The following is a 12,500-nucleotide window of genomic DNA, read 5'->3' as shown; positions in this document are numbered from 1 at the left end:
GAGAGACAGATGGTGCGAGAGAGACAGCGAGAGAGACCAAGAGAGTGACATGGAGAGAGAGAGAGAGAGAGAGAGAGAGAGAGAGAGAGAGAGAGAGAGAGAGAGAGAGAGAGAGAGAGAGACCGAGAGAGACAGAGAGACAGAGAGAGAGACAGAGAGTGAGAGAGAGAGAGAGAGAGACTGAGAGTCTGTGGTGGTGTTTGCAGTGTGAGTGGTGAGATGATGTAGGGATGTATGGGCATGTGTGTGCATGGGTGCTTGTGTGTGTGTGTGTGTGTGTGTGTGTGTGTGTGTGTGTGTGTGTGTGTGTGTGTGTGTGTGTGTGTGTGTGTGTGTGCACATGTGGGGCGGTAGATCAAAAGTAATAAGTAATAAGGCACAAAGACAGTAGTGTGTCTCAGAAGGTGAGCTGAAGTGGAGCACACACACACACACACACACACACACACACACACACACACACACACACACACACACACACACACACACACACACACACACACATAAACATGTAGACGCTCAGCAGCCTGATATCAAACCAAGTCTAGAAACTGGTCTTGTGGTTTGAATCCCCCGTTGCCTCCATCTTGGTTGGGCGTCCCTACAGACACAATTGGTCGTGTCTGCGGGTGGGAAGCCGGATGTGGGTATGTGTCCTGGTCGCTGCACTTGTGCCTCCCCTGGTCGGTTGGGCGCCTGTTCGGGGGGGGGGGGAACTGGGGCGGGGGGGGGAGACTGGGGAGGGGGGGGGGGATAGCATGATCCTCCCACGCGCTACGTCCCCCTGGTGAAACTCCTCACTGTCAGGAGAAAAGAAGCGGCTGGTGACTCCACATGTATGGAGGAGACATGTGGTAGTCTGCAGCCCTCCCCGGATCGGCAGAGGGGGCGGAGCAGCAGCGACCGGGACAGCTTGACAGAGTGGGGTAATTGGCCAGATAAATTGGGGGGGGGGGTTAAAAAACAGAAACAAAGTGAGAACAGTGTGAGCAGAATGTGCTGTGGTCCACTTGCTCACACAGCTCAGTGGTACTGACACCAAACCGACCTCTCGGTCAATATTTCTGGAAGTCCACAGTCATTACAGAAATAGCCCATGTGATAGTATTCTGTCACGTCAGCCAACAGGGTTTTCAAGCTGTTCAAATCCCACCGGCATGTGGACTAGCCATACACAAAAAGCACCAAATTGATTTTGCAGCACCACTTCACTGCAGGGACAGCTTCTAGCTCTGCACAGACACAACCGCACATACTCACACATGCCACGGCTCAATTATCCATTTCTGATGGTATCAAACGCCGCTCGATTATCCAACTCCGACAGCACGGATGTCTGATACCGTGGATAAGTGCGGGTCAACAAGGGTAGATAAGCAGATACCAAACAGAACAACGCAAGCATTGTCTGGCTGTACACACCAGAACATACCCAGACCCTGAACTGCGTTCCAAAGCAGAGTCTAGCGCCACGGCCAACACACACCAAGTGCTTCTATCAACCGACACTCAAATATGGTAAACTTCTGCATCTGGTGCAGGAGGTCATTTGGAGTTGTGTAAATAGAAACGTAGTTGTCTGTCTAAAGCCAATAGGGGGCACACATTTTGCACCTTTCAACTGATTCATTTACATTTTGAGATGTATAGTAAGGACGGCACAGTGGCACAGTGGTTAGCGCGGTTGCCTCAGCAAAAAGGTCCTGGGTTCAAACCCCGGGGTAGTCCAACCTTGGGGGTCATCCCAGGTCATCCGCTGTGTGGAGTTTGCATAAACCCACCTTAAACCTACTGTTGTACTGCTGCACACGTCATAACACTGCACTGGATGGAGAAATACTCGCCACACTAAAGAACACACTGAAGAAGCGGGACAGGTTCCCTTGGACTGGGATTTGTTTGTTTAGTGTGGGTATGTGTGTGTTAGTTTGGGTATGTGTATTAGTGTGGGTATGTGTGTGTTAGTTTGGATATGTGTGTGTGAGTGTGGGTATGTGTGTGTTAGTTTGGATATGTGTGTTAGTGTGGGTATGTGTGTGTTAGTTTGGGTATGTGTGTTAGTGTGGGTATGTGTGTTAGTTTGGGTATGTTTGTGTTAGTTTGGATATGTGTGTGTGAGTGTGGGTATGTTTGTGTTAGTTTGGATATGTGTGTTAGTGTGGATATGTGTGTGAGTGTGGGTATGTGTGTGTTAGTTTGGATATGTGTGTTAGTGTGGGTATGTTTGTGTTAGTTTGGGTATGTGTGTGAGTGTGGGTATGTGTGTGTTAGTTTGGATATGTGTGTTAGTGTGGGTATGTTTGTGTTAGTTTGGATATGTGTGTGAGTGTGGGTATGTGTGTGTTAGTTTGGATATGTGTGTGATATGTGTGTGAGTGTGGGTATGTGTGTGAGTGTGGGTATGTGTGTGTTAGTTTGGATATGTGTGTGAGTGTGGGTATGTGTGTGTTAGTTTGGATATGTGTGTGATATGTGTGTGAGTGTGGGTATGTGTGTGTTAGTTTGGATATGTGTGTGATATGTGTGTGAGTGTGGGTATGTGTGTGTTAGTTTGGATATGTGTGTGAGTGTGGGTATGTGTGTGTTAGTTTGGATATGTGTGTGATATGTGTGTGAGTGTGGGTATGTGTGTGTTAGTTTGGATATGTGTGTGATATGTGTGTGAGTGTGGGTATGTGTGTGTTAGTTTGGATATGTGTGTGATATGTGTGTGAGTGTGGGTATGTGTGTGTTAGTTTGGATATGTGTGTGAGTGTGGGTATGTGTTTGTTAGTTTGGATATGTGTGTGATATGTGTGTGAGTGTGGGTATGTGTTTGTTAGTTTGGATATGTGTGTGATATGTGTGTGAGTGTGGGTATGTGTGTGTTAGTTTGGATATGTGTGTGATATGTGTGTGAGTGTGGGTATGTGTGTTAGTGTGGGTATGTGTGTGATATGTGTGTGAGTGTGGGTATGTGTGTGTTAGTTTGGATATGTGTGTGATATGTGTGTGAGTGTGGGTATGTGTGTGTTAGTTTGGATATGTGTGTGAGTGTGGGTATGTGTGTGTTAGTTTGGATATGTGTGTGATATGTGTGTGAGTGTGGGTATGTGTGTGTAGTTTGGATATGTGTGTGATATGTGTGTGAGTGTGGGTATGTGTGTGTTAGTTTGGATATGTGTGTGATATGTGTGTGAGTGTGGGTATGTGTGTGTTAGTTTGGATATGTGTGTGATATGTGTGTGAGTGTGGGTATGTGTGTGTTAGTTTGGATATGTGTGTGATATGTGTGTGAGTGTGGGTATGTGTGTGTTAGTTTGGATATGTGTGTGATATGTGTGTGAGTGTGGGTATGTGTGTGTTAGTTTGGATATGTGTGTGATATGTGTGTGAGTGTGGGTATGTGTGTGTTAGTTTGGATATGTGTGTGATATGTGTGTGAGTGTGGGTATGTGTGTTCTTGTAGTTTTTGGATGTGTTGTTGTCTTTGTGTTGTACTGCTGTGGGCTGGGGGAAACGACATTTTGTTTCATTTTATGTACACAAGTGCATGAAGTGACATGACAAATAAAGTGTTCCTGATTCCTGATTCCTGATACGCATGTTTTTGGACAATGGGGGGGGGGGGTGCAGACACAGGGAGACCCTGCAACAAACCCCTGGACCCGCTTACTGTGACATGAATGTGTACTAGGAGTGATAGCAATGGTGCGCTAAGCCAATGCTACATTCAATAATATATGTATTAACACTTCATTTGTTAACGCATCACTTGGCTGGGCCAGCTTGACGGGGCCCACCACCTCATCCTCCACATCTACCTCTTCCTCATTTGCCTCCCTAAGTTTTCTGGACATGATGGCATTACAGCACTTGTACTGAAGACGTGATTAAACTAACTCTCACATCTCCCTCGACTCTTTTACCACGACTGACTGAACAGCTCAGTTTCATAATTAATGGAAAGGTTCCTTTACCCTGCTTTTCACATCAAGTTGAATCATTAATTTATCAAAGAACCTGACAAAGATAATGCCTATCTATGACAGCGTACTTACGCTTGGGGGTTTGTAAATAGACGTCTGTTTTGGGAGTTTTACTGAGCTTGTCCTGGCAGTTTCACGGGGTGTTGCTTAGTGGGCATGTAGCCTTAGCTAGGCGCCATCCAAACCAAAGCAGCTGCAGGAACCGAAGTGGCCCGCATCGACAGCTCAATTACAATTTTGTGGTGTCACAACTTGTGCATTTTATTTTCAGATAAGAAACAAAAAATAAAAATAAAAATAATGGCTTAAAACAAGCTTTTCTCAAGAGTTTAGCCTATCCATTCTTTTCCTGTGCTAGCTTTATTTTTATCTTATCTTGTGAGAAACCCACAGCGTCGAAGTCCTTCACATGCAAACTCTGCCAAACCTGGCCAATAAAAGAAAACCTCATATTGGTTGTGAATTATTCCCTTTTTGAAAAACAGCCGCTGTGTGTCTAAGGATGGGAGATGAAATGTCGTTTTCATCAAAACGCGAGCGTCTCTCGCCGTTCTGGGGCACAGGGAAGCTCCCCACACTTCCGTCTTTACAGCCACTTTAGCTTCTGTGGGGGACTTCTGTGCAACATTTATAACTGCAGCGCTACCGAGGTGTCTCCACTTTCCACCAAGGATCTCATCAGTTATTTTGTCAGTAACTAGCCGTCTTCTTCTGACACAATGACAATGTAGGCCACATGGAAAGAGCACAGCAGACTGTAAATTGGGCTGTGGATTATTATAAAATCTTCTTGATCTCGGTCCAAATGATCTACGGCCAAAGAGCCGAGTGAGCAGTTATGGACGTGACTGATATTTTTCGCCAATTTTTACAAAAAACAAAAACAAAAAACAAAAACAAAAAAACAAAAAACACAACAACTAAAACCGGAGGGTGTGCTCCAATTATTGGGGCATCACACTGCTCAGCCTCCCTGGGCAAGTCTACTCTAGGGTGCTGGAAAGGAGGCTCCGACCGATAGTCGAACCTCGGATCCAGGAGGAAAAATGCGGATTCCATCCTGGCCGTGGAACAACGGACCAACTCTTAAGCTTTGCGGAAGTGATGAGGGGGACATGGGAGTTTCACCAGCCATTAAGGGAAAGCTAAATGCTCCAAGAATATACTTAATATGAATGACCAGACAGTTGGATTTCACAGTATATACAAATCCCGTGAAAAAGTATAGCAAACACATGGAATATACAGTAGGAGAAATATAGAACAAATCCACTAAAAGTGAGGAGGGGGAGGGGTGCCAATCTGAAAGCATTTTAAATGCGTTCATATTGTAGCATCGTCGGGGCTCTTGGGGAAAGCAGTATTCCCAAGTAGAATAAAATTCCTCTCCAACCCAGTAAGAGAACACGTCGTCAAGTCTATTGCCCCTTGTGTTTTCTACCCACCAGCCATCTCTCTCAGGAAATGATCACCCAAGCAATCATCAATATCACTCACAGAGAGTTGAATCATCTGGACAGGTTTATTGAGAGAGAAACGTTTCATCACTTCCATCCCATCACTATCAGTGAAGGTGTCAAGACAGTCAGTCAGTCAGTCAACACGCTGTGTCTGAAAATGTCAAAGCATGGAGTGGGCCAACAGCATCGATAAAACGTACGGTGAAATAATGAATATGACATTTATTTCTAGCTCTTCCGCTTCCGGTGCCGGAAGATGGTGGCACGAATTCACATTTGCAGCGGCCTCACCCAGCACCATCCATGCAGTGTCTTTGTCCATGTCTGCATCTAAGTTTTGTCTTCGTTTGATGGCTGGGACAGCTGGTGCTGGATCGGCTGGGAGAGCGGGGCAGGCTAAGCTAACTGCTAGCCCATGCAGGCCGGCAGTTCCGATAACACCGAGGGTGGTCTGGTGATGGCCTCGCCTGGTGTTGACTGTGGTATTTTTGGTGTCGTTGTGAGGAGTGCGGGGAGGTGTGTTGAGGGTGTCTGGCTGGGAAAGCTGGCACTGGATCGGCTGGGAGAGCTTGGTCTGCTTCGTCCGGTGGGCCCGGGGACCACGGCCCCTGCCTGGAGCTGCGCCTGAGGAGGAAACACTGCGCGGAAGCGGGGCAGGCTAAGCTAACTGCTAGCCCATGCAGACCAGCGGTTCTGACAGTCATCCTGGCTGGCATTCGTTCCCTTGGACAGTGATGTTTCTGTTTAGTTTGGATATGTGTGTTAGTGTGGATATGTGTGTGAGTGTGGGTATGTGTGTGAGTGTGGGTATGTGTGTTAGTGTGGGTATGTGTGTTAGTGTGGATATGTGTGTTAGTGTGGGTATTTATGTTAGTGTGGATATGTGTGTTAGTGTGGATATGTGTGTTAGTGTGGGTATGTGTGTTAGTGTGGATATGTGTGTTAGTGTGGGTATGTGTGTTAGTGTGGGTATGTGTGTTAGTGTGGATATGTGTGTTAGTGTGGATATGTGTGGATATGTGTGTTAGTGTGGATATGTGTGTTAGTGTGGATATGTGTGTTAGTGTGGATATGTGTGTTAGTGTGGGTATGTGGGTTAGTGTGGGTATGTGGGTTAGTGTGGGTATGTGTGTTAGTTTGGATATGTGTGTTAGTGTGGGTATGTGGGTTAGTGTGGGTATGTGTGTTAGTTTGGATATGTGTGTTAGTGTGGGTATGTGGGTTAGTTTGGGTATGTGTGTTAGTGTGGGTATGTGTGTTAGTGTGGATATGTGTGTTAGTGTGGGTATGTGTGTTAGTTTGGATATGTGTGTTAGTGTGGATATGTGGGTTAGTTTGGGTATGTGTGTTAGTGTGGGTATGTGTGTTAGTGTGGGTATGTGTGTTAGTGTGGGTATGTGTGTTCTTGTAGTTTTTGGGTGTGTTGTTGTCTTTGTGTTGTACTGCTGGTAGCTGGGGGAAACGGCATTTCGTTTCATTTCATGTACACAAGTGAACGAGGTGAAATGACAAAGTGTTCTTGATTCCTGGTTCGTACTCGGTAGAAGGAAAATCAAGGGCCATGTCCCGGGAGTTGGCATGACAACAGCAGCATAGTAACTTGTGAAATACACGTGCTGGATCAGCAAAAGCATTCCCACACAAACACACAAGAAACGAACTCATTACACAGATTTCCCAATGATGCTTTGTTTTTCAGTTTCCCAATCATCAATTTCTTTCTTGCCATATCTGATTTTTTTTAAATATCTAAACATCTGCCTGCTTCTCTTTCCGCGTCTCCGACTTCCTCTCGTCTATTTTACTTCCTCAAGCTGAATTTGGTGTTCTAGCGATTGCTTCTGGATTAGGTTTTCAAGCGCACTGATCTGATTACAGCTCTAGATAGGTCATCTTACGCAACATATAGGCTTGCTGCATATGTGTGGATGCCTCTTTGTGCCCTCCTTCTCTCTATGGTTTTCATGCTCTTTCTCTGTTTTTCTCTGCCTCTCTCCCACTCTCCTGATTTGAAACAGCGTTGTGTTTCATGGTTGCCTGGGTCCAGACCTTTGAATCCGCCCACTCCACCGAGTGGACTGATTCTTCTGGTCTGGCATCGTGGCATGAAACAGCGGTTTCTTGGTTGAAAAAACGATTATTCAATGAGCGCCACGGGGGGGGGGGGGGCTAATGGTTAGCCAATCAGAGCCGCTGTCAGGACTATGCCGTTGTCAAGCATTAGACGGCACATCTTCTTAATATTGCCCAACATCATAGCTTGTTTTTACTTCGCTCCACTCTTAACTACTACTACCACTACTACTACTACTATTACTTCCGGCTGCTCTCGTTAGGGGGCGCCACGGCGGATCATCCGTTTCCATCTCTTCCTGTCCTCTGCATCTTGCTCTGTCACACCAGCCACCTGCATGTCCTCCCTCACCACCTCCATAAACCTCCTCTTTGGCCTTCCTCTTCTCCTCTCCCTGGCAGCTCCATATTCAGCATCCTTCTCCCAGTATACCCAGCATCTCTCCTCCACACATGTCCAAACCATCTCAATCTTGTCTCTCTTGCTTTGTCTCCAAACCGTCCAACCTGAGCTGTCCCTCTAATATACTCCTTCCTAATCCTGTCCTTCTTCATCACTCCCAATGAAAACCTTAGCATCTTCATCTCTGCCACCTCCACCTCCACCTCCACCTGTCTTTTCATCACTGTCTCCAAACCATATAACATAGCTGGTCTCACTACCATCTTCTAAACCTCCTTCGTTCCGCTCTTAAAACCCAGCAACACCAGCACGTTGGCATGGCAATGCATCAGCATCAACTTAAAATGACGTTAGATTCAGGCGGATACGTTGGGTCTCCAGTGATTGGTTAAGGAAAATCGAATCCCCCTCCCCCATGGAAATCGGTTAGAACGGAGGCAATGTCAGACTGAAGATGGAAATGGGAGTGTGTAACCTCACGACTAGGCAGTTCTGTCTGATATCAGGCAACGCTCATGGTGGAATTGAGAACAAACTTGATTAAATTTCCCTAAAGTGAGTTCACTCTCAGATATGATGCCTCTCCTTTCCATTGCCGCACAGGCGTTGGAGCTGACAGAAGAACAGAGTGTGACAGAAATGAAACCAGCCCGTTTAAATTACACAGTGAACCACAGGGCTGAAGGAAGACAGAGCAACGGGAATCCAATGTGTTAGGAAATCCACGTTCACACGTTCGGGACAAAAGTTGCTAAAAACACCAGAATTATATATTCCTGTTAAAAAGAGTTTGCCTTTTCACTTGGCAACATCAGCTATCATCCATCCATCCATTATCCGAACCGCTTATCCTGCTCTCAAGGACGCAGGGATGCTGGAGTCTATCCCAGCAGTCACTGGGCGGCAGGCGGGGAGACACCCCCTGGACAGGCCGCCAGGCCATCACACAGGGCCCACACACACACACACACACACACACACACACACACACACACACACACACACACACACACACTCATACCTAGGGACAATTTTTTAGTACGGCCGATTCACCTGACCTACATGTCTTTGGACTGTGGGAGGAAACCAGAACCCCCGGAGGAAACCCACACAGACACGGGGAGAACATGCAAACTCCATACAAAGGACGACCCGGGACGACCCCCAAGGCTGGACTACCCCGGGGCTCGAACCCAGGACCTTATTGCTGTGAGGCGACCACGCTAACCACTGCGCTGCTATTGATAAAAACAATTTATTCACAAAAAAGGGATTTTTTTCATCCATCCATTACCCGAACCACTTATCCTGCTCTCAGGGTGACGGGGATGCTGGAGTCTATCCCAGCAGCCATTGGGCGGCAGGTAAAATCAGCTATTAAGCTTTAATACTTGCAGTCGGCATATCATAGGTCAGGATGTGTATTGTAGTGATAACACTCCATTAACTTCCTGGTTTGCCGATAGACTGCATTGTATTAGAAAATGCAAATGACGATACACCCAACTGTATAATGTTGGATTGTTATTCTCATTTTCTTTCACAGTGCCGCCTAATCAGCAAACCAGGAAGGACGTTTTCTCATTGGGTGAAAATGTCCTCAGCATTGTGGCTGCAAGAGCAGCATTATCCCTACAGCACATATGAAGAGATTATGTTAAAAACCCCCGTGCGGGCGTCTGGGTAGTGTGGCGGTCTATTCTGTTGCCTACCAACACGGGGATCATCGGTTCGAATCCCCGTGTTACCTCCGGCTTGGTCGGGCCTCCCTACAGACACAACTGGCCGTATCTGCAGGTGGGAAGCCGGATGTGGGTATGTGTCCCGGTCGCCGCCCTAGCACCTCCCCTGGTCGGTCGGGGCGCCTGTTTGGGGGGAGGGGGGAAGTGGGGGGAATAGCGTGATCCTCCCATGTGTTTACGTCCCCCCGGTGAAACTCCTCACTGTCAGGTGAAAAGAAGCGGCTGGTGACTCCACATGTATGGGAGGAGGCATGTGGTAGTCTGCAGCCTCCCCGCCTCTGCAGAGGGGGTGGAGCAGGGACCGGGACGGCTCGGAGGAGTAGGGTAATTGGCCGGGTACAGAAAGGGGGGGACCCCCCCCCCCCAAATAAAAAGATTGTTTCCCTTTAATGTCAGTTTGCTGCCTGTCATCAGCGTTCATTTGTCCTGGCATGGTGCCGTGTCCTGTGACATTGTAGTCACAGGAGAACAAACTAATGGCCCCTGAAACATGAAGCCCAAGTGAAAATGTTCCCAGGAAATGAAAAGTGGGTAACATCACATTTTAGAATAAAAAACCCAGCAGATATCAAAAGCAAAAATGGAAAATATGTTGACTATGAGCCACCCTGTATTAACACAAGGCCTTTCCACAACTGACACAATCCAGAGCAGCTACCTGGACTGACTTGACTGACTTGACTGACTTGACTGACTTGGTAAGTCATTCACTTTTAACTGTAAATGAGAACGACTGAAGGCCGGTCTTCCTGTCCCTTCATCTGCGCCTGTCTCACTCTCAATATGGAATTCCTCTTATCAGCCACAGCACTGGGATAAACATGTGAACGTCAGCTTGGATTAGTATGGTTGAAATGAACCTCCCTAGAAACTCCCACTCTCCTCTCACACATAGTAAATACACACACATGCGCACACTCCTCCTCTTTTAAATTAACACATACATTTCCACATTGGTTTGAGGCGGCCATGACCGACTCATCTCATTTCCTCTCATTTCCTACGCTCTCCATTCTTCTCCTGGCATCTCCCCGTCTTCCCGCTGCCTCTCCTCTCCTCTCCTCTCCTCTCCTCTCCTCTCCTCTCCTCTCCTCTCCTCTCCTCTCATTCTCATGCTGTCCTTGTCTAAAGCACGCTGCATCTCTGTGCAGGAGAGACGGCTCAGCACAAATAATATCACCCTGCTCCGTGTGTGTGTGTGTGTGTGTGTGTGTGTGTGTGTGTGTGGCTGTGTGTGTGTGTGTGTGTGTGTGCTTGTGCATGTGTGTGTGCTTATGCATGTGTGTGTGTGGCTGTGTGTGTGTGTGTGCTTGTGCATGTGTGCGTGTGCTTGTGCATGTGTGTGTGCTTATGCATGTGTGCGTGTGTGTGTGTGTGTGTGTTTACTTCTCTGTCTGTCTGCCCCCTAAGGCAACCAGAGACCCCTCGTTCACTTTAGACATCAAAATGAAAACTAACCTCTGTGACCCACAGCTGACAGTGTACTATAGGTCTACATAAATCATGCACACAAATCCTTGTGTAAGCAAACACACACACACAGACACAGACACAGACCCACACACACACACACACACACACACACACACACACACACACGAACGTTGTATATGCAAAAAAAAAGAAGGATTATATTTGCATTTACAGTAATGATTATAATTTCTGTACATTTCTTTTGCTCTCCGCAGCTCCGTCACACACAAGACACTGGTAGTTATGTCACTGGTAGTTATGTCACTGGTAGTTATGCCACTGGTAGTTATGTCACTGGTATTTATGCCACTGGTAGTTATGCCACTGGTAGTTATGCCACTGGGTAGTTATGTCACTGGTATTTATGCCACTGGTAGTTATGCCACTGGTAGTTATGCCACTGGTATTTATGCCACTGGTAGTTATGTCACTGGTAGTTATGTCACTGGTAGTTATGCCACTGGTAGTTATGTCACTGGTATTTATGCCACTGGTAGTTATGCCACTGGTAGTTATGCCACTGGTAGTTATGTCACTGGTAGTTATGCCACTGGTAGTTATGCCACTGGTATTTATGTCACTGGTAGTTATGCCACTGGTAGTTATGTCACTGGTAGTTATGCCACTGGTAGTTATGCCACTGGTAGTTATGTCACTGGTAGTTATGCCACTGGTAGTTATACCACTGGTATTTATGCCACTGGTATTTATGCCACTGGTAGTTATGTCACTGGTAGTTATGCCACTGGTAGTTATGCCACTGGTAGTTATGTCACTGTAGTTATGCCACTGGTAGTTATGCCACTGGTATTTATGCCACTGGTAGTTATGTCACTGGTAGTTATGCCACTGGTAGTTATGCCACTGGTAGTTATGTCACTGGTAGTTATGCCACTGGTAGTTATGCCACTGGTATTTATGCCACTGGTAGTTATGCCACTGGTAGTTAAGTCACTGGTTGTTATGCCACTGGTAGTTATGTCACTGGTAGTTATGCCCTGGTAGTTATGTCACTGGTAGTTATGCCACTGGTATTTATGCCACTGGTAGTTATGCCACTGGTAGTTATGTCACTGGTAGTTATGCCACTGGTATTTATGCCACTGGTAGTTATGCCACTGGTAGTTATGTCACTGGTAGTTATGCCACTGGTATTTATGCCACTGGTAGTTATGTCACTGGTAGTTATGTCACTGGTAGTTATGCCACTGGTAGTTATGTCACTGGTAGTTATGCCACTGGTAGTTATGCCACTGGTAGTTACGCCACTGGTAGTTACGTCACTGGTATTTACGCCACTGGTAGTTACGCCACTGGTAGTTACGCCACTGGTAGTTACGTCACTGGTAGTTATGCCACTGGTAGTTATGTCACTGGTATT

The sequence above is a fragment of the Lampris incognitus genome, chromosome 10 (assembly GCF_029633865.1).
Source record: "Lampris incognitus isolate fLamInc1 chromosome 10, fLamInc1.hap2, whole genome shotgun sequence".
In the NCBI taxonomy this organism is placed as follows: domain Eukaryota; kingdom Metazoa; phylum Chordata; class Actinopteri; order Lampriformes; family Lampridae; genus Lampris; species Lampris incognitus.
Note: the sequence above shows the minus strand (reverse complement) of the source record.